The sequence below is a fragment of the Phalacrocorax carbo genome, chromosome 1 (genome assembly GCF_963921805.1).
Source record: "Phalacrocorax carbo chromosome 1, bPhaCar2.1, whole genome shotgun sequence".
Taxonomy (NCBI): domain Eukaryota; kingdom Metazoa; phylum Chordata; class Aves; order Suliformes; family Phalacrocoracidae; genus Phalacrocorax; species Phalacrocorax carbo.
The window spans coordinates 42423780-42447271 of NC_087513.1; the positions used below are offsets into that span (position 1 = coordinate 42423780).

At 43.3% G+C, this 23492-nt stretch overlaps 1 long non-coding RNA gene and 1 pseudogene across 3 annotated transcripts in view; one reads left to right on the forward strand and one right to left on the reverse strand.

The window, feature by feature from the left end:
* The window catches only part of LOC135314321 (uncharacterized), a 49380-nt gene that overhangs the window by 19074 nt on the left and 6814 nt on the right, over nucleotides 1-23492 (reverse strand). The window lies entirely within an intron of this gene.
* On the forward strand, nucleotides 14-22962 carry LOC135311639 (leucine-rich repeat protein 1-like; annotated as a pseudogene).

Genomic DNA, 23492 nt, shown 5'->3' on the forward strand with positions numbered 1-23492 from the left:
GACTTAGTCTAGCATGTGGGTGGGTTTAGTCAGGAGTGGAAATCGAATCCGGGCCCAGGAAACAACACTTGATGGTAACAGGACAGGGCTCAGCCTGCACCTGGAGCTGCAGTTCAACCTACCAGGGTGGCACAGCATTGATGGTAAGGCATGGTACTCCCTTTCCTGATTACATTTTTTTTCTAAACTCTGCTGCACTGGGTATTCTGACAGGTTCACTTTAAGGCTTCACAGAAATTAAAGAGGGAGAAAATAACAACTGCATTCACATCTAAAATATTTTGAAAATATGCAAAATTTCTCATAATTTCTTTTTACTCCTTTCAAAGTGGGAAGAAATCTGATTTGTATATTTGATTTTTGAAATGTAAACAGGCACTCCAGCCCTTGGTGTTTCGCTGCTATTTATTTTTAATAATGAAAGCAAATGAGAAAAGGAAAGCATCTGTCGAGCATACGAGCACCTTTTGAACATGGTCCATACACCTGTGAGAAAAAGACCGGCAGCTTCTCCCCGCCCTCAAGCCCGTAAGAGAAATACACTCCGAAGAAGGTTTAATCTGAACTGCCCATACTGTGCTCCCATCCTCACATTTCTTTCTCTGCCCAGAGAGAGGAAAAAGCAATATGTGGGCTTTAGAATTTAGCAAGAAGCAGGTGCTATTACACAAACACTGTCTTCCCCAGATAGATAAATCAAGAGAAAGAAACAAAAGGGTGCATTGCCAAGGAGGGAGAAACTCAGGACCACCAGTACCAGCCTCTTTCCGCTGAGTCTCCAGCTGGAGCAGTTCTGCCAAAACTTGCAAAAGTTGTTTCAAGGACTTCACAAGCAAACGTGATATGCACTTTCTAAAAAAAAGCAAGCCAAAAACTTACTTGTTTGTAAAAAGACCTACCTCTGCTTCTTCCTTGTTTGACAGCACATCTCTGTGCATCATTTAATGTCAAATCTAATCTGACAAGACTCTTCTGGACTGATGCTGTGCCTTTATGCTCCTCCTAATGGACCATGACTAGCTATGCCTCTTACATGCAAGAGTTTCAATAACAAAGATTGCCATGGACATCAGAAATTATGTAAAGACATAAAACTTCCTGATTAGGGGTTCATATGGCTTCACACATCAAGATGAGTCCACCTTTAGGCAAGGGCTATATAGGCAAATGTTGGCAAAACACTATGAGGCAAACAACAGCAGTATGAATTAGCGGAAGCCATTTTATAGAATAAAGCATGGATAGATAAAATTGTTCCTAGACTATTACCTACTCCCACCTGAATGAATTGCTGTGCATAACACTGATAATATCTTGGCACACATCAAAGACAACATTGACTTTATACCATTAGCTGGTAAACACAGCAACAGGAAAAAAAAACATAATAAGTCGAAAACTAAAGGTCATTTAGTAGCCTGCCTCCTTTCCCTCTCATATCAGCAGTGGCCCCCCAAAAAAGACTTCATGGAAAGCTTCTGTTTTATTCAGGAGTGTTCTCTTCTTCCCAGGTCTCTCAGAGGATCGTTATAAGCAAGGGAACCATTGCCATCTTCCTGCAGCTCCCCTGAGCTGTGTTACCAGGTCCATGCCCTCAGTGTCCAACCCTGCTGTCCACAAGAGGCTTGGTGTACAAGGGCGAGCAACGCTGTGTCAGCTTTTTGGATTTCAGCAGTGTCCATACTTGCATGTGATTCAGAACCACAGTCTACCCACATACATCATCTATATAACCACGCAATCCTGTTTTTGTTATCCCTGCTGTTCCTCCCACCTTCCTTCCTATTGCTTGTGTCATTAGCTTGTTGCACCTCAGCCACAAGTAGACTATAAATTCTTCAGGACTTCTTATGCTTCAGTATCTTCTTGCCTAATAGGAACTACCAGAATACAAATAGTCATTACAAAACAAACATAGACCTCAACAGCTGGGACAAATAAGACACACACATGTAATCTCAGCCCCTAAGGTCTGTTTGACCTAGAAACCCATATTCACTTCAAGCAATTCCTCTTGTACTTTCTGCTTTAGGTCAGAGATGAAGCTGAATCAAACTGTAAGGAAATGCAATAAACAAACACAATCATTTAATGATCTGAAAGTCTGGTATGTTTACACTCAGTTTCCTGGTCAATTGACAGCTGGATAAAATCCAAGAATTAAACAAAAAATAAGGAAGAAAAAAAAATGGAGAAAAACTGAAGAAAAAAATCCCTACCAGTAGAGCTCCCTGAAAGGAAAGCAATTCATATATCACCGCTTCCTTGTAACATACTCTTCCACCGACTGAGAAAAGTACCAGCTGCAGCTTATTTCATGTTTTCAGGTTTAAATAAACATGTACAAAAAAGAAGAGGTGAGATGCCAAGAACGCATGCAGTGTCCTCCAGGATTGGCTTTGCAACTCAAAAGACTGAGTCAGAGGAGAGCGATCCAATGAGATGGAGGTGGGTATGTCTACACAGTAGGTGAGACTGGATTCTGTGACCAGACCTCCAAGCACCCACCTAACAGGCTGTATTAGGGACAGGTGTACTGAGTTGTGCACACCCATACCAACCTGAGCCACCCATCTATTTCAGCCTCTTGCTGAACACAACACAAAGCTGCTCATCTGCGTGAGCTGCAGCCCGTATCCCTGATGTGAGCCAATGTATAGGGCACCATGAGACCAATGGGAGAGGACTTAGACCAGACACATGCCCAAATCCGTAACCCTACCACCTATGCAGTACAGAGAAAATTATTTTCTCCACATTAAATACTACAACACTAAAGTAAAAAGAACATTAAATAGTAGAAAACTAAAGTTTGCTGGAATGCCACCCTGACCCAGCCTTGGGGTCCACACTCAGTACATGGATGCTTCTCTTCCTAAGAAGTCCCCTGCAAAGATCTTCCTGAGGCCAGGGTTAGTGAAGATGGTCCTCTGCCTGGATGTGCAGTGCTGTCTGGACACCTCAAGGCACATGAGGTCCAACACGTGGCTCAGCCTCCTGATGGGGTGTGTGTTTCCAAATGGGATGACAGCTGTGTTGGCAGCAATGTCACAATCAGAGAGGCTTGGGAGCTAGGGTCACCCTAGCTGACGGGCGTGCAGTCTCACACCTCTTCCTTCCCGAAAGGGTACCCTAGCTGTCAGGCCATGGGTGGATTGGAGAAATCTCACACATATGTCAAAAAACACGTGTGCTCAAGGGTCAACAGGATGAGGAAACTCATTATCAAGCATATTGGATCTTGCAGCAATCTGCAGATCTAATTGAACATGGTCTGAAACAGGCTCTAGACATTAAGAAAACACAAGTCCATAACAGCCCTTTGTCTAAATTTCAGCATGGGAATGAGGTATCAAAGCCAGCATGCCTTTGGCATGGATTTATTTTCTTCTTTGCTCAACATTTTTTTCTCTGCTCAGCTACTTACCCAACCAGCTGCAAACCTCCCCAGAGTCGCAAACACAGTGATGAGTCAGTCTAACTCAGTCTCTAGCTCTTTGCCTAGAAATCTGGCAGGTTTGCTGATGTTACAGCATCAAATCTGTTCCTGCTATCTGTCTTTGGCTTCCTTTTGCCCCTGTTGCCAGGGCCTGATTTCACTCTGATTTACACTCTGAAATTATTTCTCATAAATGATTTGCAATAGTGGAAATGACAGAAAGGGATTATAGTAAGAGGAGGGCAAGGAAGCAAAACAAATGGAAAAGCTGAAGCCGCCTTGTGCTGACTGGTCAGCTTTAATACACAGAGGAGGTTTGCGAGGGCTGTGACCTGTGGGCAGCTACAGCTGCTAGGCTGCCAGTGCCAGCCCCGGCACGGCCGCCTGAGCTGCTCGCCCGGCAGATGCCAGACTGCCAGGGCTTAGAGTGTGGCACTTTGCAGTCAGTAATACCTCAGCAGCTCATGGGCAACTTACGTCCATCTGTCTGTATGCCAGGATGTGTTGTCAGGCCCCTGAGCTCCTGCATCGTAGCCCATATCCCCGCGGTGGGTTACCCAGAGCCAGGGCAGGGTAGCAAGCCACAGGTCCCAGTTTGCCATGGAAATCAGTAGTAAAGGGAGGGCAGGATCATCACCAGAAGCTTCTCTGCACGTAGGTGTCTACTACAGGCAGAAATAAAACCTGCTGTATATTGACATCCAGCAACACTGTCTTGAGCAGCACTGGCCACGCTCTGTACTGAAGGAGGAGACCCAGACACAAATGTCATCATGCATACATCAAAATAAACCTGTGCTCAAAGGTCAATAGGAAGAGGAAACTTGTTATCAAGAGAGAAGATGCTGGCATTTATAGTATTATTTACTGCATGGCTTACATTAACGTATGTTCAAGAACAGCATCAGTGATCTGCTTTATGATAGTCATATTTTAAAGAGATTACTTTTTTCTCCCAACGTGCTTGTGCAATGTACAAGCGTGTTGGAGCTTGCAGCAATCTGGAGATTTAACTGAATGTGGCTTGGATGCGGCAGGTCCTCCATGCACCCAGGTCTGCAGGCAAAGGGGGTGAGTGGACAGCGAGGGACAGACAGCCAACGAGGGGGGCAGCACCCACCCTTCCGTCCAGCTGTGCTGAGGGGTCCTCGGTGGGACACCTCACAGCTTTCTGTCCTTCCACTGTTAATGGGATGAGAAGAGCCCTGAAGGTGAGATTTCAGCTGCACAGCAATTTGAACTTAAGTTAGACCAAAGACAAGTCTGCAGCTCTCACCCTGAATACACCTGCGGTCCAAAAAGACCTTGTGCTGGCTTTCTGCACATGGTGAACCTCAACCCTTTATCATAAAACTTTCAATAGAGGTACACATGCTCTTACTGGCATTGAGCTTCCAAGAGTTAGACTCACAAACATGCCTCATTTTTTCTTTTTTTCTTTTTCTGATTGAGCTTACAAAGTCCTACACTTGCTTTGGAGGAGGGGAAGCTGTGCGTTGCTCTTTCACCACCCACCCATAATGTCACAGTGCTGTGCATGTCCACCCAGCAGAGCTGCTGCTGCTATATTATATATTAAACCATGTGTTTAACATTTATAGGTCATTTTGTCCTCATCTACATTATAATTTTGTTGCGCATCATAAATGCAAAATGAGATTCACTTCTTCTCCCTACGCCTCTGGTTTATTGCATTTACATAAAGCTGTCGAACATTTATGAGGATTTTTATAACTTTATTAAATGAATTTCTTCAACCACCAAGCAGATGACATTTCCGCAGTAATACTGTTATTTCCCAAACCCTATTTTCTGGTATCTTTGGCCTCACTGAAGTGGCACATTTTTCATTAAACTTAGCAGTACATAAAGTCATTAAGGTGACAGTAGTGTGCCATTATAGCTGTTGTAGCAATGCTGGTAGTGACTTCACCCTTGGGTCATCTGAAGCAATTATTAAGTAAAGTGTCAAGAGATATTGAATGACTTAGAATTGCCTTGCCGTAAGTACCTCTACCATGCAGGCAGCACAGAAATCTGACCTTCGCAGCTCAACTCATCTGGAAAAAGAGAGAGTACTATTGAACACTGCAACAGACACAGCCAAAAATATTAAGACATCCTTTCCTTCCTCTCTAGTATTCTTCATAAAACAAATCTCTTTTTTTACTCCCAGCAACATGTTTTCATTCTGATTTTCATCTGGTTTAGTGATTAAACTTGCCTGCTGACCCTGAGGGCTCTGCTGGTCTTCCTGCATGTCACAACCTGTCATCAGAGTCACAGTTACTCTCATCTGGTGGCGGAAAACTGGATGCAGAAGCAACAAATAACCTAAGAAATGGGAAGCAGCCTGCTAACAAGATAAAGCCTGCCTATTTCCTCCCCTGTACAGCATGACTGGATGATTCAAACCTTCTAAAGAGAGTCTTATCCCTGAACCCGTGAGCTGTGGACCTGCGTGTTTTTCAGACAAAGGTCCAAAACCACTTTCCAAGTGAGGGAGAAATAATATTCACTTCCCAAAGTCTCTGAACAAGCCTGGAGCAATACATAGCTACTCATGTCTCTTAATACTGTCTGAAGTCACCACATAAATTACAGGCCAAACTTTCTAGCAATGTATCTTAAAGTGAACATTTAACCTTGCCTTAAAGGATGCTAATTTTTATCATATTGGGAAAATAACATTTTACAGCCACTTTGTACAAGTGGCACAAGCACAATAAACACATGGCAACCCAGCATCATTAATCCTGTAAAATGTACACAACATAAGCCTGTAGTTTTGGTTACAATGAACTTTTAAAAATTGTTCCAATCAACATAACTTAGGATTTTCAGGGTCCAGTCTTAAAATTTACAAGGGTTCAATACAGAGACTTTTTTATAGCCACATTCCTGAATCATTTATTATTTCTTACAAATTGGGATTGCTGATGAACTCCACTTTTGGACTTCACTTACATGCTGAGAAATCCTGAGCACTTCACTGTGACAAGTACAAAACGCAGCTGAGACTGTAAACTCTGCAGGGCAGGAATTGTGCGTGCTGTACCATAAGTAAATGAGTTTAGGCAGGATCTTGTAATTCATCACTTCAGGTAGGGCTGGTGGCAGGCTTCTGTATCCTATTATACAGACTTAAAATTAAAAAAACCCCAAACCCTTACCAGTCTGTAACAGTAAGGGTAGAAATATTTTATTCTGGAAGAGAAGGGGGTGGTACTACCTCCAGCTGGAATTCAGTGGAAAATTGTGGCCAAATGGTTCAGCCATTTCCAAAGAACAGCATTAGGATCGGCACACTCTCCTCTTGCCTGCCTATGTTAGCATTTCCAGAAATGGTTTGTTTGAACAGCTGCAGCATCTCCCTGCTGTGCCGCAGGGACTTGAAATGTGACTGGTGATAGAGGGGGGGAGCAAAAGCCTTGGTTTTGGGGGTTAAAGCTGTGAAAACGCATTCAAGGTTGGCCACATTATGAACCTTGCAGGTGATTTAAGTGTGTACGAGTGGGAGAATAGGAAAAATATGCTACACTGATGTTCAGCACCATTACACCTGTGCCAGCTCAATCACCCAGCCCCCCTCCACCCACTCTGAACTAAATGGGGCGATTGCCTGTATTGCATCTGCAGGCCACTGCTGACCTTGCTGCGGCCAGGCTAGAATAGCTGCACGTAGGCATGCACTCAGATTTGGGAGAGGAGGGGCTGCTGACGGAAACAGCTATCTGAGTGCAAAGCATCTGGAGAAAGAAAGAAAAAAAAATCATATTCTGTCTATTGGCTCGCATCTGTTTGTGAGAGAGAAAAAAGGTGAGGGAAAGAGGCACCTTGCCAGGTGATCCAGTGTTGGCAGCAGTAAAACATCCACAGTTACCTGCCACGACTGGCAGCACAATGAAACAATATGTGTCCCGTGAAGATGTGCACCCAGCCAAGGAGGTGCATCCAGCCGAGGAAACCTGCTCCAGAGCTCCCGTGAATGTGGGGCACGTTGAGTCATGCACATACAAGAAGAATAAAACACAACCTCCCCCGTGTCAATCCCTGTTGGAGGGGGGGGAGTGTGTTGGGAGCCTTATGGACAGCTGGTGTCACCTCCAGCGCTGTGCAGGTGTCACCTCCCATGTAAGTCAACAGCCTGATTGCACCTTTGCCTCTTTCCCCTGTCACTTGGCGCTGCCTTCGGGGTGCAGGAAGCCATGTGCTGCTGCCACAGGGAGCCACGGTGCCGTGGTTTCATGACCATGGTGAGTCACAGATCTGCACTGCTGCTTTGCACAATCAAACACTTGAGTTTCATGTTTACAGCATTTAACAGAGACCAGACGCAGCAGTCATGGCTTGGGAATGGCTGTCCTCCAAGGGTCCAGTGACATACCTGCTGTGATTAACATAAAAGCTGGCTTTTCCTGGAAGAAAAAAGAGGAGACTGGAAGGGGCTGTGTGTCTCACAGGACAAAACAGACTTCTCCAAGTCTCTCTTCTGCTCCCCTCCAATCTGAGAAGTACCAAAGTGCCGGGCGTTGCTCTAGATGACTTAATGTACAGAAGTAGGCTTCAGTGGCGTGGATGTCTAGGCAGGCAGGCTTCTCCAGGGGTGCTGCCAGGCCGTGGGGCAAATGTGATACTTGATGGTGATATAGTTAACATGGGGAAGACCTGGGCTGTTCCAGGGGGCAGCCAAAGAAGCAGACACACAACTCTGCTTGGCATACAAGTGAGCCAGTGGATTTCAACTAAAGCGGTTTTCTTTTTAGCCATCATTTTACAGCCAGCAAAGATTTTACTCAAAGCATTAGAGAGCATTCAAGACTTGTGAAGATGGGGATTGTTAACATAGTTGTCACTGCAAATATAAAATAGATCTTTTAGCTCTGTGATTTAAAAAAATGGCGGTTCCTTTCTCTCCTGTCTCATTTGCTTCTTCCCCTTCTCTTGAAGCTCTTGCCCTCACTGCCTCAGAGTGTGACTATTCTGTTCTTCAGGCTATTTTATCCCATGCATGCAGAGCTATTTGTGTGCACATCTATATATGCTATTTATACATCTATATATAGCACACAGCTATATGTGTGCATATCTATAGACAGAGGAGGCAAGGACACAGACTTTTGCCTTCTACAGAGCTGGCAATGTTTATGGTGATTCCTGTACTGCCTATCTGTTTGGACATCTTATACACCCTTGACGCAAGCTGCCTTGCTATCATAACTGCTCCCTTCAGCTGACTCAAGCATCAGACATGTTGTTAGTGCTTGTAGTTTTTAACCAGAAGCATCATATTTTTTAATGACTTTTCTGAAGCCTCAGCTCTGGTGACCAGGGATTACAGGAGAAACTTTGCTTTCTCATTTTTTTTTCCCCCTTTCCTTCTTTCTTTTCTTCTAAAGTAAGCTTCAAGCCTTTTGGCTGCAAAAACATGGACTATACAAAAGACCTCAGACACCAGAAAGAAATTAAACTTATTATCTTTGTAAGATCTCATGGGCTTGAATCACCCAATTCATCATTTTTCAATACTTTAGATGAGCAAAAATAGAAGTGTGTCATAGTATTGGCTGTTCTCTGTTTAGAGAACCTTGTTTACAAATCACTTGGTCATTTCTTCTGCATTTTTCATCAGCAATAATAAAGGTCCATTACGCTGCCTGTTTGGTTAGGCTGGTTTAACTAATTTCTTTGGGCTATTACTTTTACTGGTAAGAACTTGTCTGGCCTTGTATACTTCTAATTCAAGCTTTTTATTTGGTATATCATTATTGGTGTGGTCAGAAATGAGTAGGTTTTAAAGGTGTTAATTAATCTAAGAGACTTTCTGTCACTGTCTGCTTTACCTCAAATATTTTGCCCTCCACATTTCCTGCCTTTAACAATTTTCTGTGCATATTTTAAGTGGAAGTGCATAGCCTCTTCCATAGGCATCAGGCCTTTTTTCTTTTTTTAACTTGTCCGTTGTTTCAAATACCAGTTAGATATAAGAGCAAGACTTCTTCTGATTGATAAAGTGTAATCTATCTCCTATTGATGAGGTCAGCCCAGCTAATTTATTGCTTCTTTTTTACAGTCTGAATGAGAAAAAGGTCTTTTCCTATCAATCTTATCAGCAGTCTCTAAAATGCACTACTTATTGCTCTTAAACTTCCAGTTAAATAATATTCAGTCATCGCTGAAGTAATTTCAAATGGAGAATGTTCCTGAGCACAGCTGAGTCAACAACGTATTTTCATTGTATGGGATGGCATAAATGACAAATGTTGAGTGAAGACGCCATTAAGCTTTATAATTTCTTTAGATGAATTTGCCTGACACCTGTTAAAATTGTACACCAGCATTTGCAGAGTGAATACCAACTGTCCCCACAAGCCCTCATATGGATTTTAGAGGGAGAAGAGTGTTTTGATTGCACACTCAAAAAATTCCAGAAGAAAAAGTTAGTTAGTATCATGCATAAACTGTGAGCAGTCACTGCATAAAACCAGCCTTAAATGCTCTGCAAATATGCAATCAGAGTAACTGAGGCAGATTAAAAGCAGCTACAGGGGATTTTGGTGTACCCTGGACACGACCTGCGGGTCTTGGTACGCCACACGGTAAACAGTGAGATATTTCAGGTCAAAGCTACACTGACCTCATCTGTTCACAAACAAGCTGACTCCCCTCTCAGATTAAGAGGTCTTTAATGACAGCACCCTAATTAACTCTACCTCATTAGTGTGCAGCATAAGTGCTAGTTTGGTTACTGGACAGATGTCCTTTCCCAGGTCCATCTGTACTGGTGGAAGAGGTTGTCTTTCCCAGCCTGGTCCAGATGGTCACGGCTGCCCTCTTGCCCAAGGCTGCCATTCCTTCAGTGTTACCAGTGCAAGGGCTTCTAACCCAATTCAGTCAAAACAAGCTGGGTTCACAGAAACTAGCAGATTAAACTGTGCACTTGAAAAATATTTGAAATTAGCAAATAGAGCAAGAAAATATAATTTCAAATATACTTTACAGCCATAGACATACCTACGATTTTTGGCACTCCAGCCTTCATCTGAGGCCACAATGAGCCACACAGCCAAATCAGGCCTCCACCCAAAGGTCAAGGTAATCTGATAAATTGCTATCATGATAGAATTGGGTCTGATGTCTTAAATATTTATACTAACTTTAGACACCCCTCACATTGCTCAGGTGGGCACGTACTTTTAAAGAACTCCCTGATTCAACAGACCATCTCACTTAAATTTCAGTGTCCTCAATGACAATATATTCACAAGGATGTACATGTGAGCATAAGTTGTCCTCTAAAACCCTTATCAGTAAGAACAAGTGAGAAAAGGAGAAAAAAAGCAAAAGCAGAGGCTGAATTTTCAGAGCAGACTTCAAAAAAAAACCTTGACCCTTGCAACTCTGTCATGAGTTAGCAGAACATTATAGATAACAAAATCCACACACGCTGCCCCACACTGTCTCCTGAGATCAGCGCAATTAATTAAAACATTTTCTAAAGAAGTGCAGCTGGATAAGTGCATACTGGTTTCTTGTGCAGAACATGTAACAGCACAGAGCCAAATCTCACACGCCTGCCATGTACAGAACTCCTGTCCTAGGTAGAAGCTCCTTGCCCAAAGAACAGTGGGCTTAAAGACATGAAATAAAACCCTCAGATCCAGTAGTACCAGTCACACCTGTGATCAGTGCCATCCTTAGGAGTCCTATTGGATCTCAGGCTTCATGCTTGCTTAAAATATAAAAGTGGCTCACTTTTTTAATGAAAGCTGATTGAAGGGGATTCATCTGTTTAAAGCATCTTCTATTTTCAAAAGTCCTAGAAGGTGAAATGTGTGTCACTGCCAGGACAGCCCTTTCTCTACTCATTTACCCATACACGGTTTTGTTCAAACCCATTCACATGCAAAGGGGTCTCCTGGAAGAAGTTTCTGATCTCTGTTGCTCCAGTGAAGCCAGCAAATTTCTCCCTGCTGGACTTCCCCACTGCAAACATATTCCAGATCTGTCTCTCAGGAGCCAAGATTCAACAAAAATGAGTTGCCAGCTACTTGAAAGTTTTATATGTGTAGCAAGAAGAGTAACGGAACGAGAGTAACAGTTTAGAAGTTTAGTTGTAGAAGTAGAAGCAAGCAGTCTAAATAGATGAAGAAACTGATAATTGTTTAGACATTCAGAGGTTTTGTAAATATTTCATTAAATTGATGGGATCTAATGCATCCTTCCAACTTTTTATGGCATAGAAATTTATGTGGATAGGCCCTTTAACATTTCTCTCTTCAGCATTTTGTGTCCAGGCTAGTTATGGCACTGAGACATCTAGTTCCCAATTGGCCAACAGATCCATGACCTCTGTGAACATCAGTTTTGAAATTCCTAACCAGATAATCCAGACCATCTCACAGCTATGCCTAGACAATTTATGTGCTTGTAAAACTTCTGCTGCATAGAACTGTACTCGTTTATTGTTCTTCAGTTGAAAGCCTAACCTAAAGGAAACCCATAAGGATCACAAGTCGTTATCAAATATTTTTCTAAGGAAAAAGAAAACCTCAACATTGTAAGCTAGTACCTACTTAGAAATAGAAGGAGTGTCTAGATCCAAAGCAAACCAAAGCTAAGGGTTGGAGAGCCACTGCCTTCAACGTTTTTGCATTAAAGTGCCAGTGATCCCAAACACAACACCTATCACCATCATCCAGGGAAGATCAGATCAAATTAAGTCAGACCATATACAACAATGCAAAGCCCATATAAACTCAAACATATCCTTTCCATGTCCACTTTTCTCTCATTACAACTGTTAGGGTGAGTTCTTAAGACCTCTGCCCACAACACTGGCAAAAGTTTGACTATGTTGGTGGCACTGAACAGCCTGCAGAAAACAGCAAATAATTCTCTGTAGGAAAGAAAATTGATCCTGAGTAGAGCTGTTTGGTTGATTTATCCAGCAAAGTTGGAAAAAAGAGAAAAACGCATCCCCTAATCATCTGACTGGCACTGCTAGCACAAGCTCAGGTGATCGAAGTCAGTATTGTGAGTTTCTGTGAAAATAAAGCCAATCCTCAGAAAAGAATCTGTATGTTCTTCTGCCTCTGCCTTGGTTAGGTTCGCATCCTGTGTCCTTGCTGCCTATGCTCTCTCCAGAAAAGTGCACAATTCAGAAGTGAAGCAAGTGCTGACTGGGTATGTCCAAATCATCTGTACAGTGCTGGATGGTTTCTCGTTTCCCTTATGTTCAGTTTCCAGCTGGGGTACTAAATAGAACGCAGAGCTAACAGGGTACAAATTCCTTTGCTCTAAATTCAGGGAAAGGAGCTAGATGAGCAAGACCTCACTATCCTCCTCATATTCAACCTGTGGTTCAAACTTTGTGCTCTTGGGATCACCTGAGGTCTGAACTGATTTCTGTGTTTTATTCCTTTTTTTTTTTTTTTCTGTTCAATTTATTAGAAAACCACAGAAAAGATCAAAAATAGCTTATAAAGACCATACTTTCTGTTAAAATGTGAAGTCAGTGGAAGATAAAATGATGATTCTTTTCTCATTTTTAGGGTAGTGCAAACAGTAAGTTGGATTGTGGAAAAAAATCATGAAACAAATCTGAAAAGGTATCTTTTGCATCACTAGTTCAATTTAATTACCTTGTTTTTAAGTTAGTGAGCTCAGAGCAATATTTTTCCAGAAAGACCAGTCTGCCAATACTGATCAGTTAACACCCCAGAAGGTTCCTTTTTCGGTTGCATGACAAAACAAATGACATCATTATGATAAAGCTTGCCTGTAAGTCAAGAATGTATAGAAGTACACTGACTGCATACTGCTAGAGTGTAACAAAAGCAAGCAGAGAGGTGACACATGCATTACTACCAAACGCTGAAGACAAGGCGGAAAAGGTGGCAGGGTGTGTTTGTTGTGCTTCTCTGGAGGGGTAAAATGAAGATAACACAGGATAAAAGAGGATTCTTAGACTGTAAGAGTCATACTTCTGTTAAGCAATGCTATCAAACGTCTAATTATTGAAATACATGAGGAACAAAGTGCAGCATCAAAATGGCCATTACCAGCCTGCTGTATCAGCAGACTCATATCTAAAAACAAGCAATAAAACTGTTGTGAGAAGCTGAGGTCAATATCAGAGCTCCACCGCTTGTGTAAAGATGCACCTACAAAATAGTATGAGGAAATTACCAACACTAGCTTGATCCATTCACTAATAAGAGACAGCAGTGTTGAAAGGAAGTGAGGATTGCACAGGGGACAGGCGACTTTTATGATTCCCATACGGGCTATACCTTAATGTCATTTAATGTGGTGGTAGCAGCTCAGTTGTCCATCCTTGCACTAGATAAGGGCTATACCTCCCCCTTTACTCCCCAGCCAGAAAACCACATTCTAAATGTATGCTAAAATAATCATTTCTAGCCTCTTTATGTCCAGGGCCGACAAATTCCCAGCAGTTATACAATATGTGCAAAGCCTCCAAAGCGATATTTCTGTAGCAATGTTTCTGTAGCCCTGTTAGCTCTGTAGTACACACAGCACAAAGCACAGGAGATTAGACTTTTACCACACAATTTCTAATAGCTGACAAATAATAATCTTTGGCTTTCAAAGCATTGGCAGGGAGCCATTTAAGAATTATAGGCTGAGCTGTGAAAGAAAAATGTGTTTTGAAATCTCATCTTTATTAGTTAAGCTATCATTATTACTATTCAATTATAGTACAAATGTGCAGCTTTCATAATGCAAAATACCATTTCAAAGTCTTTCGACATGATTAGATGCAACGTGCTTCTCTCTTTTCAGGCCCAGTTCTTCAAGATACAAACATGCCCCCAAATCGCCCTGAAACCTAGGCAAACTGGAGATGAAGAGACATCTAAGAACAGCACAAAGGGTCAGACAGGCCTTCCTTCTAATTAACAGTGGCAATAATTAATACTAGCCAAAAATATGATCTCTGCCGGGTTGTTGCTTTGAGAAAGCCAGACTCGCCCTTTTATAGGAATAATAAAGAACAGTTAGAAAACAGTAATCCTTGATCAAAAATGCTGAGGAGGAGAAGAGGTGGGATGAGAAATGAGAAGGAGCCCTGTGTTTCAGTAATACTGCCTTGTTGATCTTCCCTCCCTCCACCATGTGGTTTCTATTTTCTTATATTAATCCGTGCTTCCCCTCCCAACATATTTTCATGCGGTTGCCAGTTTGAGGTCAACAAGCACTAAGAATGGACTGAGAAGAATTTCCAGGATGTTTTTTAAGACTATTAATAACTTTAGCAGCTATTCAAGCAAACAGTGCTCTGTGTTCATCGTACTCCAGGGCGTAAGCACATCACTTGAGGAGGCTGATTCAGAGTTTCCTCACGTTACAGATTGTACAGATGGTCAGGTACAGTATGGGGCTTTGGGGACAAGATGTCACTTCCAGTGGGACGTTGAAAAAGAAGGAGGCAATACTGTTGTTCCCATCAACGGGAACATTTTTCAAAGGCAATAAAATTCCAGAGACAGGTCTCATAGGGGATTTTTAAGTATTGCCACTCACTGTACTGCACTTCCTTAATTTCAAGGCACCCCACTGAACGGCAGGCATCCTCAAAACCCTAAGACGTAAGGTATTCCTCAACAACATGCAGCAAAACTGTAAGTACCCATGAGTGAGATCTGCAGAAGACAGCCAAGCCAGGCAGGCTGCCAGAGGCTACAGGGAGAGGTGGCACTTCTGGAAATAGGTGATTAAGCTCCATCAGTGGTGTGCGGTGAAAGCCCTAAGCAGCATCCCTCACCTGTGATGCTGGGAGACTCAGCTGGGACTTGAAGGAGAAAGGCAGCATTAAGCCAAGATGCAGTGGGTCATTCACAGTAAAAGAGATCTGATCAGTGATGTTCAGGACAACACACTTCTAAATTACACCAAAACCATGTGCAGAGCAGACTGTCTACCAGATGGTGACCTGTGCTTCAAACAGGGCAGAATACCTTGGCTGCACTATCTCAGTACACTGCTTTAACTGGTATGATGGACAAAGTGGGAAGTCACAGCCAGTCTCATTCCTAGCTGTCTTCTGAGTGAGGCCTGACCTGGCAGATATGCTCTGAGAACGCCTTTTAAAAAAAAAAAAAAAAATCAGGCCTGAAACATGAGAGAGGCCATGGAGGATATGATCTGAGAACCCCACGGAGGCCTGGGCATGAGGCAGCCTGAAGACGCCAGGTGTGGCTGCTCACACAGGAACAGATGTCTCTGTTCATGTGTAATCCCCTCTGCTTCCAAGGGGATTAAACATCTGACCTTGAAATGCCTAAAAACAGGGCCCAAAGTCTATTTTGAAACTGATTTTTATAAAGCAGAAGATTATGTTTATAAAAGACTAAAACTTGCACAGGAGGAAAAGAAGCACTATACCAAATTTCAGAGTGATGTATGAGGGTATAAATCATATATCAGAAAGAGAGTATCAGGGAGTTAAGTGGTGAATTCAAACCAGAAGAATATGTGCTTGAGAAAACTCACTATCTATCTTGACTCCTCCTACAGGCAGCAGCTTTTGGGCATCCAGGGCTTTCCAGCATCCTAAGAAATAACACAAATTGTTTAATTTTTTTCCCAAAGGCTTTGCCTTGTGTTTTCCTTATTGATTTTGTATTTCAGAGAGAAAAAGAAAAAAGCAAAGGAATACTTAGGAGGGATATTTATTTTCTTTCTTGTCTCCCCCCCAAAAATGAGACAGGTTAGCAGACTAAATATTACAGATTTTTATGGATTTATTTCTGAGGTGCGAAGTTAGGTCTGATTTTTATGTAAGCACCAACACACCTGATCTGAGTTTCAGAAGTTTCCAACACTCAACCACAAAGGTAACCAGAGCCAAGGAGTGACCCAAAACTTCAGCTGGCATAGCTAGATCTGAAGGGCGGTGAAGTATGGCTCCTGCAGAGAGAAGAGTGCTCCCATAAATTCTGTGTCTAAAGATACAGCTGAATTTCTCCTCCTCTATAGGAACTGCAGCAGCCCTTTCTCTTTTCCAGTTTTCCTGCCAGCTGTGGCTCTGAAGAAGTGTCTCAGGCCTGGATACATTATACCAACTTACCCCAGCTAAAAGCCTGGCCCAAATGAAAGAGAAACAGGGAGGAATTTATCTGGTTGATGGCTTGGGGCAATGGGCACAAACTGGAACACGGGAAGTTCCATATGAATATGAGGAAAACCTTCTTCCCTGTGAGGGTGCCAGAGCAGGGGCACAGGCTGCCCAGGGAGGTTGGAGTCTCCTTCCCTGGAGACATTCAAAACCCGCCTGGACGCAGTCCTGTGCCCCCTGCCCTGGGTGTACCTGCTCAAGCAGGGGGGCTGGACAAGATGATCTCCAGAGGTCCCTTCCAACCCCTACCATTCTGTGATTGTGTAAAAGATGGTCATACCACAATACACTGCAATGGCACAGGGAAGCTGCTCACTCTTTTTGTATTGAGTGTTACAGCTAAGTTTACTGCCCGTTTCCTCAACAGCTCACATTTACTGGATACTGTTAATCTCAAGAGTAATTTCCAAGTTAAATGAGTGCTAAATACGTAAAATAAACAAACCTGTCTCACTCCTTTACCCACTCCCTTTCCAGCGTCAGAATGCCATGGCATTCTGATAAAGGCATGGAGCACATCCTAGTAGAACAAGAAGAGGTACGGCGCTGAGCTGGGCTGTGGGTTTTGGTTGCTGGACTTTCCTCCAGGCTTATTTGTTACCTTGGGCAAGTTATTTAACCCTACCTAAAAGCAAAGTGGTGGCAATCCTTTCAGCAATTGTGTTTCTCTTGGCTTTTTTAAATGTCCCTCAGGCCAGGGACTTTTTCTCACTAGAGCTTGTTCCAGACATGATTCAAATGGGGAGCTGAACACCTGTGTGGTTCTTCTGTACTGTACTGGGCAGCACGCGGTTGGACTAGATGATCCCTGAGGTCCCTTCCAACCTGTGATTCTGTGATACACAGGAGTGCCCTTTCCCCTCTCCTGGTTAATTCTTCCTTATTTCCCTCTGCATCTATGCAATGGCTGCTCCAATGCATTTGCAGAATCACAGAATCCCAGGTTGGAAGGGACCTCAGGGATCATCTAGACCAACCTTTCTAGGAAAAACGCAGTCTAGATAGGATGGCCCAGCATTTCAGGTGGTCTGACTCTCCAACGTTATTTACTTGTGTCATCAGAAATCTAATGGCATTTTTTCTAGTGCAGGGAGATGTTTTCATTAACTGAGTTTAAATTCCAGCTAACACCATTACACGATTCCCTCCTTCACTGACAATTGCAAGGCAGTTAATATTGCATTTTTACTTCCTGACTCTAAAAAGGAGACAACTGTATTGTTTCAAATTGCTCTATGCACAGCACATTCCCTTCATAGTTTTGCAAAACCCAGGAAAGCTTGTCAGACATGCTAAAGGTCAACAAAAATATATTCCTCATGGAATATCCCTAGACCAGTGTCTCCATTGAAATGCTTGTGGTGAAGCTTTGGGCTCTGGTGTGTACGTGAGTGTGAGTGTTCAAAGGAAGGCTGGCAACAGCCATCCCCTTTTGGAAGGAGGAAAGGGACAAAGCAGGACTGGTGCTGTTGAGAGTGAATCTAGAATAGGAAGAGAGAAACAGATTTTGTATCCTCTGAGCTAAAACAGTGAGAGGAAGCTTGGGGGAGACTGCCCACGAATTTTGCACACCTCTGAGAAGTCAAACATTATTGCAGAGCTGGATGTAGCTATAAGCCTAGACACAGGCATGGTATGCTGTTCTGATAGCTGTAGAGAGATAGCAGCCTACATACATACCCCTTAGCACAAAGGGGCTACACCTACCCCTCAGCAGCATCACACTCCCCTTGGACGCCCTGACCAGTGCCTCTCTCCAGGCTGGATCTCTCCAAACGCTCAGCCCCCACAGCCTCCACCTGCCTTCAGGAAGCAGAGTAGCGATGAAGGTCCTTCTTTGGGAGTCTTGAGGAGCAAGAAAGGCCAAAGTGCAAAGTCCTCCTCCAGCACCCTTTTACACAGCCCATCCCTCCTCACATGAGCCCAGATCACACACAATATACAGGGAGTACGGGGTGCAACCCCCCATCCTCCCTCCAGTAAATCCTCTCCTGCTTATTACAAATTAATTTTGTGGGAGGTCATAAAATGTGGAACAAACTTTGGTCAAGGGCATCACATTTTCAGATCAAAAGCATGCATTTATATGCTGAGTAGATTAGATTAGGATCCAAGTGGATGTGAATCTACAGTTCAGGATGCCTTTTCCTGTTGATTTTTCCCAGCAGTTTCCAGAGCAGAATTTGGATACATGTGGTAGATGGTGAGTTTCCTGGCGGCACGCTACAGTTGTGGAGTCAAGATGCCTAACATCAGAGGCAGAATGGTGCTTCATTTCTGTCACCCGTGATAGCTAATCACTTCTGAGGCTTGTGAACTCAACTAGGTACCATTCTGATTTCCAGCTGCAGTTAATTTTATATTAGGCAGGTGATTACTTATTCTATTTCACTGACTTCCCATTCCCAGATTTTGGAAGACCACAATGGCTTTTTATGCTAATTGGACTCCACTTCCTCAGATTTTCACACAAACATTTAGCACAAAGCACAGACTGCTCTTTCCTCAGCCATCTGGCAGAGAAGCTGAAACCAACAATTTTCCAAGTCAAAAATCAGACATCTGAAAATAATGTTAATGTATTCTAACCCCTTTATATAAATGGAACCAGTCAACAGGCAAGTTGGAATATGAAGAATGGGCTGTAGGAAGGGCACACCGTTCATCTTGCCCTTCAGCATCCCCAAACAATCAGACTAAGGCTGCAAGATTAGGAACTCAAATCCACCCTCCCCTAGAAAGGCAATACTGCCTGCAGCCCAGCATCTGCTACACCAAATATTAGGTGAGGGAACTGGTTTTTTTGGTGGATTTATGCTGACAAGCAGAAATGAACACATATACTTAAATATATATATGCATACGCACACTTCTATGCCCGGGATGTGGGTCATTGTTTGCTGTCACCACATTACATCCAACTTGCCTTGGTAACAAAGCCTTTCTAGCTAAAATAGTTTGTAAGTCCCATAGTCTACACCTTTATCAGTCATGTCTGGAGAGCCTGTCTTGCTAGTGTAACAGACTCCAGTTTCCTGGAAGACAGAGGGCTTAGATAAATCTGGCAGGGTGGAGAATGAGAAGACAAATTAGTGACTTGTGAAATGATTGCTTCTTCCATGTTACAGAGCTAACAGAGGAAATGAAGAACCTGATTTCAGCTTCCTGGAGCCCCCCGGCATCCCAACATAGAGCGACAACAGGAGGAGGAAGCCACCACTGTGTTTAACACCAGCGATGCTCCAAGAAGTAAACAAAACTGCAGTCTGCATTCAAGGTACACAACTCAAAAGGATGTATACAATATGCATGTGATAAGCCTGCACTGTATACACACTTGTGCTTTTCATATTTACCTACATAGTGCAATATAGTCCCCATGTAGTCCCCAGAAGTTAACTGTGTGTCCATCAGGAATTCTGCTTTTGCAGGACTTTTCCAAAGAGGAATAGCCATATAAAACAGTTAATGGAACAAACACAGTAGTATTGAATGATGAAGACTAAGAAACTGCCCAAGAGCAAGAGAATTAACATTTGGCAGATTCCTTTTCATCCCAGACCAGTCTCTAAATGAAAGACCGTCTTCACACACGGGATCACTGGAGTGGAAGAATATGCAAACTCTATCTGATAATCTCCAGCAAAGAGATTTTTTTAAAACTTTTATAAATTTAAACAAACACTTTTCAAAAAAGTTTTCCTAGCTCAGCTTTTCTAAAGCATCTACTGCAAGATTGGTGCCTGATACTGTCATTGACAACATGTGGCACTTTTTCCCATGGGTCCCACTTGCCAGCACAACTATGTAGAGCAGCAAGTACTTTACAGCAGGAAGAAACCCAGTCTATCCCACAATACCTATACGCCTATCCCACATTTTCTATATGTGGTCATCCAAAAAGCTCATGAACAAACAGTTACAGACAATAGCTTCTGCATTTCCAACTTCCATCCCCCATTCTCTGTGAATGTGCCAAACTGACACCGCAGCATGCTGGCAGGAGTATGCAATCTCCCAAGGAAATCTGAAGGGTTAAATTCCCACTGAAGATGGTGGGTATTTCATTGTGCTGGGGACCTACTGGTACCTCTCCGTTATCATTGTACCCCTTCTTCAGAAACAATAAGACAACTATTGAAAGGAAACAACACCCTCTTTGTCCACACGACTTTGCTGTTAGAACAGTTTTCATAGCTTAAAAAACGCTGGGCAAAATTGATCTCAGAGGAGGATATCATCCCTGTCCAGCCGGCAAGGATAGATTACCATCAGCTTTCAAAAGCAGCAGTGTATCTTTTCCAGCCCTGTGAGCCAAGCAGATGGATGCCTGGATGGACGGTGTGGGGGTAGCCATAGTAACCATCATCCTGTGAAGCTCCTGCTCACATCTCTCTTTCTATCACAGCTGAGGACAAAAGCCAACAGCCCGCTGCCAGGGTGCAGATATCCGGTCAGACCTTTGCTTCTCAGCCCCAGCTGGGATTTCTGTTCCTCTTCAGCAATTTTCTAATCTTACCTTGTTGTCTATGCTTTATGGACTGAGAGCAAAATTCAGTCCCAGGGGAAGATCCCTCAAGCAAGTGACTTCCCAGCTGCTGCAGCCCATGTTATGCGTGGACGTGCACTGGAGACTTTCTCCCCCTGCCAGGAGCAGGAAACCCCTCAGCCTCCCCCAAGCTAGGCAAACACCTCCATCTCTCTTCAACCGCATGGCATGTAAAGAGAGATCAGGGTTGACCCATTTCCCAACCTGCATGCAGCCCTTCAGCCAGCATTGATCGAGAAGCACAGGGCTATGAGCAGCTTTGTGCTGTACCCATCCCCATGGGAGCTGGATGGAGGGTGCTCTCATGCAGACACCACCCTGGCTTTTCAGAGGGGTTAACAGCCCAGGGTGCTGCAGCCTGAACGGCAGCTGCTAGGCTTGGATACAGAAGTCTGATCTGCCAATGACTGATGGTGTTATCCACCCTCATCTTTCATTTAAGCTTTTATTATCATTTATATCAAAGGCAAAATTTTCTTCTCAAAGCAAAATTTAGTGGCATCTGAGGCAACTCATCCAGATACCCTGGTTGCACTCAGGTATTCTAAATTTTAAAACACGCCTGTTGAATAGCAAATGTAATCATTTGTATTATGTTGGGCAACCAAAGTCTGCACCTGTTTCAGAACCATGGACTAGCTGAGGCTAGAACTGGCCTCTGGACACAGTCTAGTCCCATCCCCTCATCACTGTCCTTTTATGTAGCCTGTACTTCATCAGTTTCTTTGTGAGGATATTTTGTGAGACAGTGTGGAAAGCCTTGCTAAAGTCAAGATAACATACTGTTCTCTGCTCATCCACCAAGCCAGTCAATTCACTGTAGAAGGCTACTGGGATGGTCACACATGATCTTCCCTTCGTAAATCCATGCTCACTACTCTCAGTCACCTTCTTGTCCTCCACAGATTTGGAAATGTTTCCCAGAAGGATTTGCTACATCACCTTCCCAGGGATCAAGACGAGGCTGACTAGCCTGTAATCCCCTGCATCCTCCTTCTTGCCCTTCTTGAAGAAGGCAGGACATTTGCTTTCTTCCAGTCCTAGGTAACCTTCCCTAACTGCTGTGACCCTTTGATGATGATGGAGAGTGGCCTCACAACGACATTGGCAGCTCTGTCAGCACCTATGGCTGCATTTGTCAGGTCCTGTAGACTTCTGTGTGTCCAGTTGGTTTAAATGTTGCCTAACATGATCCTTCTCGACCGAGGGTAAGTGTTTTTTACTCTAGACTTTCCCCCTGGTTTCAGCGACCTAGAATTTCTGAAAGCAGATTTTATCTGTGAAGACCAAGCGAGTGAATGCATGAAGACCTGTGAGTGTCTGCAGCCTCATATTGCAAACTTGCTTGAATCAACATGTGTTTGCTTTGTTTGAAGAAACTTTGAAAACCAGAACTAATACATAATCATATTATGAAATTGCCAGCTACTGCTGGTGACCTGATCTACCTTCAGGAGCTTAATTTGCACAGCAGTCACCTGGAGTAAGTCAGTCTTGCTCTCTGCAACTCCACCCTTCAAACAGTTCTTGGACCTCAGCCAAAACAGAATTAAAACGCTTCCAACTCAGTTTTTGCGAACTTTGAGAACTTGTTAATTTTAAAGCTTGATGACAATGAGTAGATTATGTTAAACAGCCTGTTTTGAACAGCCTAATCCAGGTGTTCCCAGCACACAACTTCAAATACCATTGACTTTGTTAGCGTGCACTGCAAGAGCAGCCATAAATTACTTCATTAATTATGGTTGTCACCTCCTTCCTTCTCACCCTTGTGAAGACCTGGAATTTGCTAAAACATACCAGGTTTACGAGTGGGAAGAGAGCAGGTAAAGGGAGTTGGAAACCACCCATCATCACCTCACAGAGCAGCAGGCGCCCCATCCGAGGGGAACAGCACAGGCTGCGGTCGTATGCAGCCCTCCTGCTGCCAGCACGTGCACCCAGGTGCATGCTGTCCCCTACAGATTTGCAATTAGATAAACAGCTAAATGTTCAGATTTATTTGTATATTTACTTTGCAAAGCACACATCTGAAATCAGGTCTCCTCACATTAGTGGAATGGCTTTTTTTGCCTTACTCTCTGTTTCTCCTCTTCCCCCTGTCTTCACCTGAGTCTTGCAAAATTACATTTGTGGAGCACAGAGGTATTAAGCAAGGAGGACTGTGAAAAGAAAAGCTTACAAAGAAATGAATAATTCTGTATTCATAGCAGGGCTTGAATAATGTCCCCAGAACCACATGCTGCGAAAGGAGGAGAAAACCAAATATTGAACAGCTGCTCATTAGAAAAGCACCAGCCATCCTGAGCCCTGAAAGACACAGGAGTCCTGTGAGGGGAAAATACTGCGTGACCATGTAA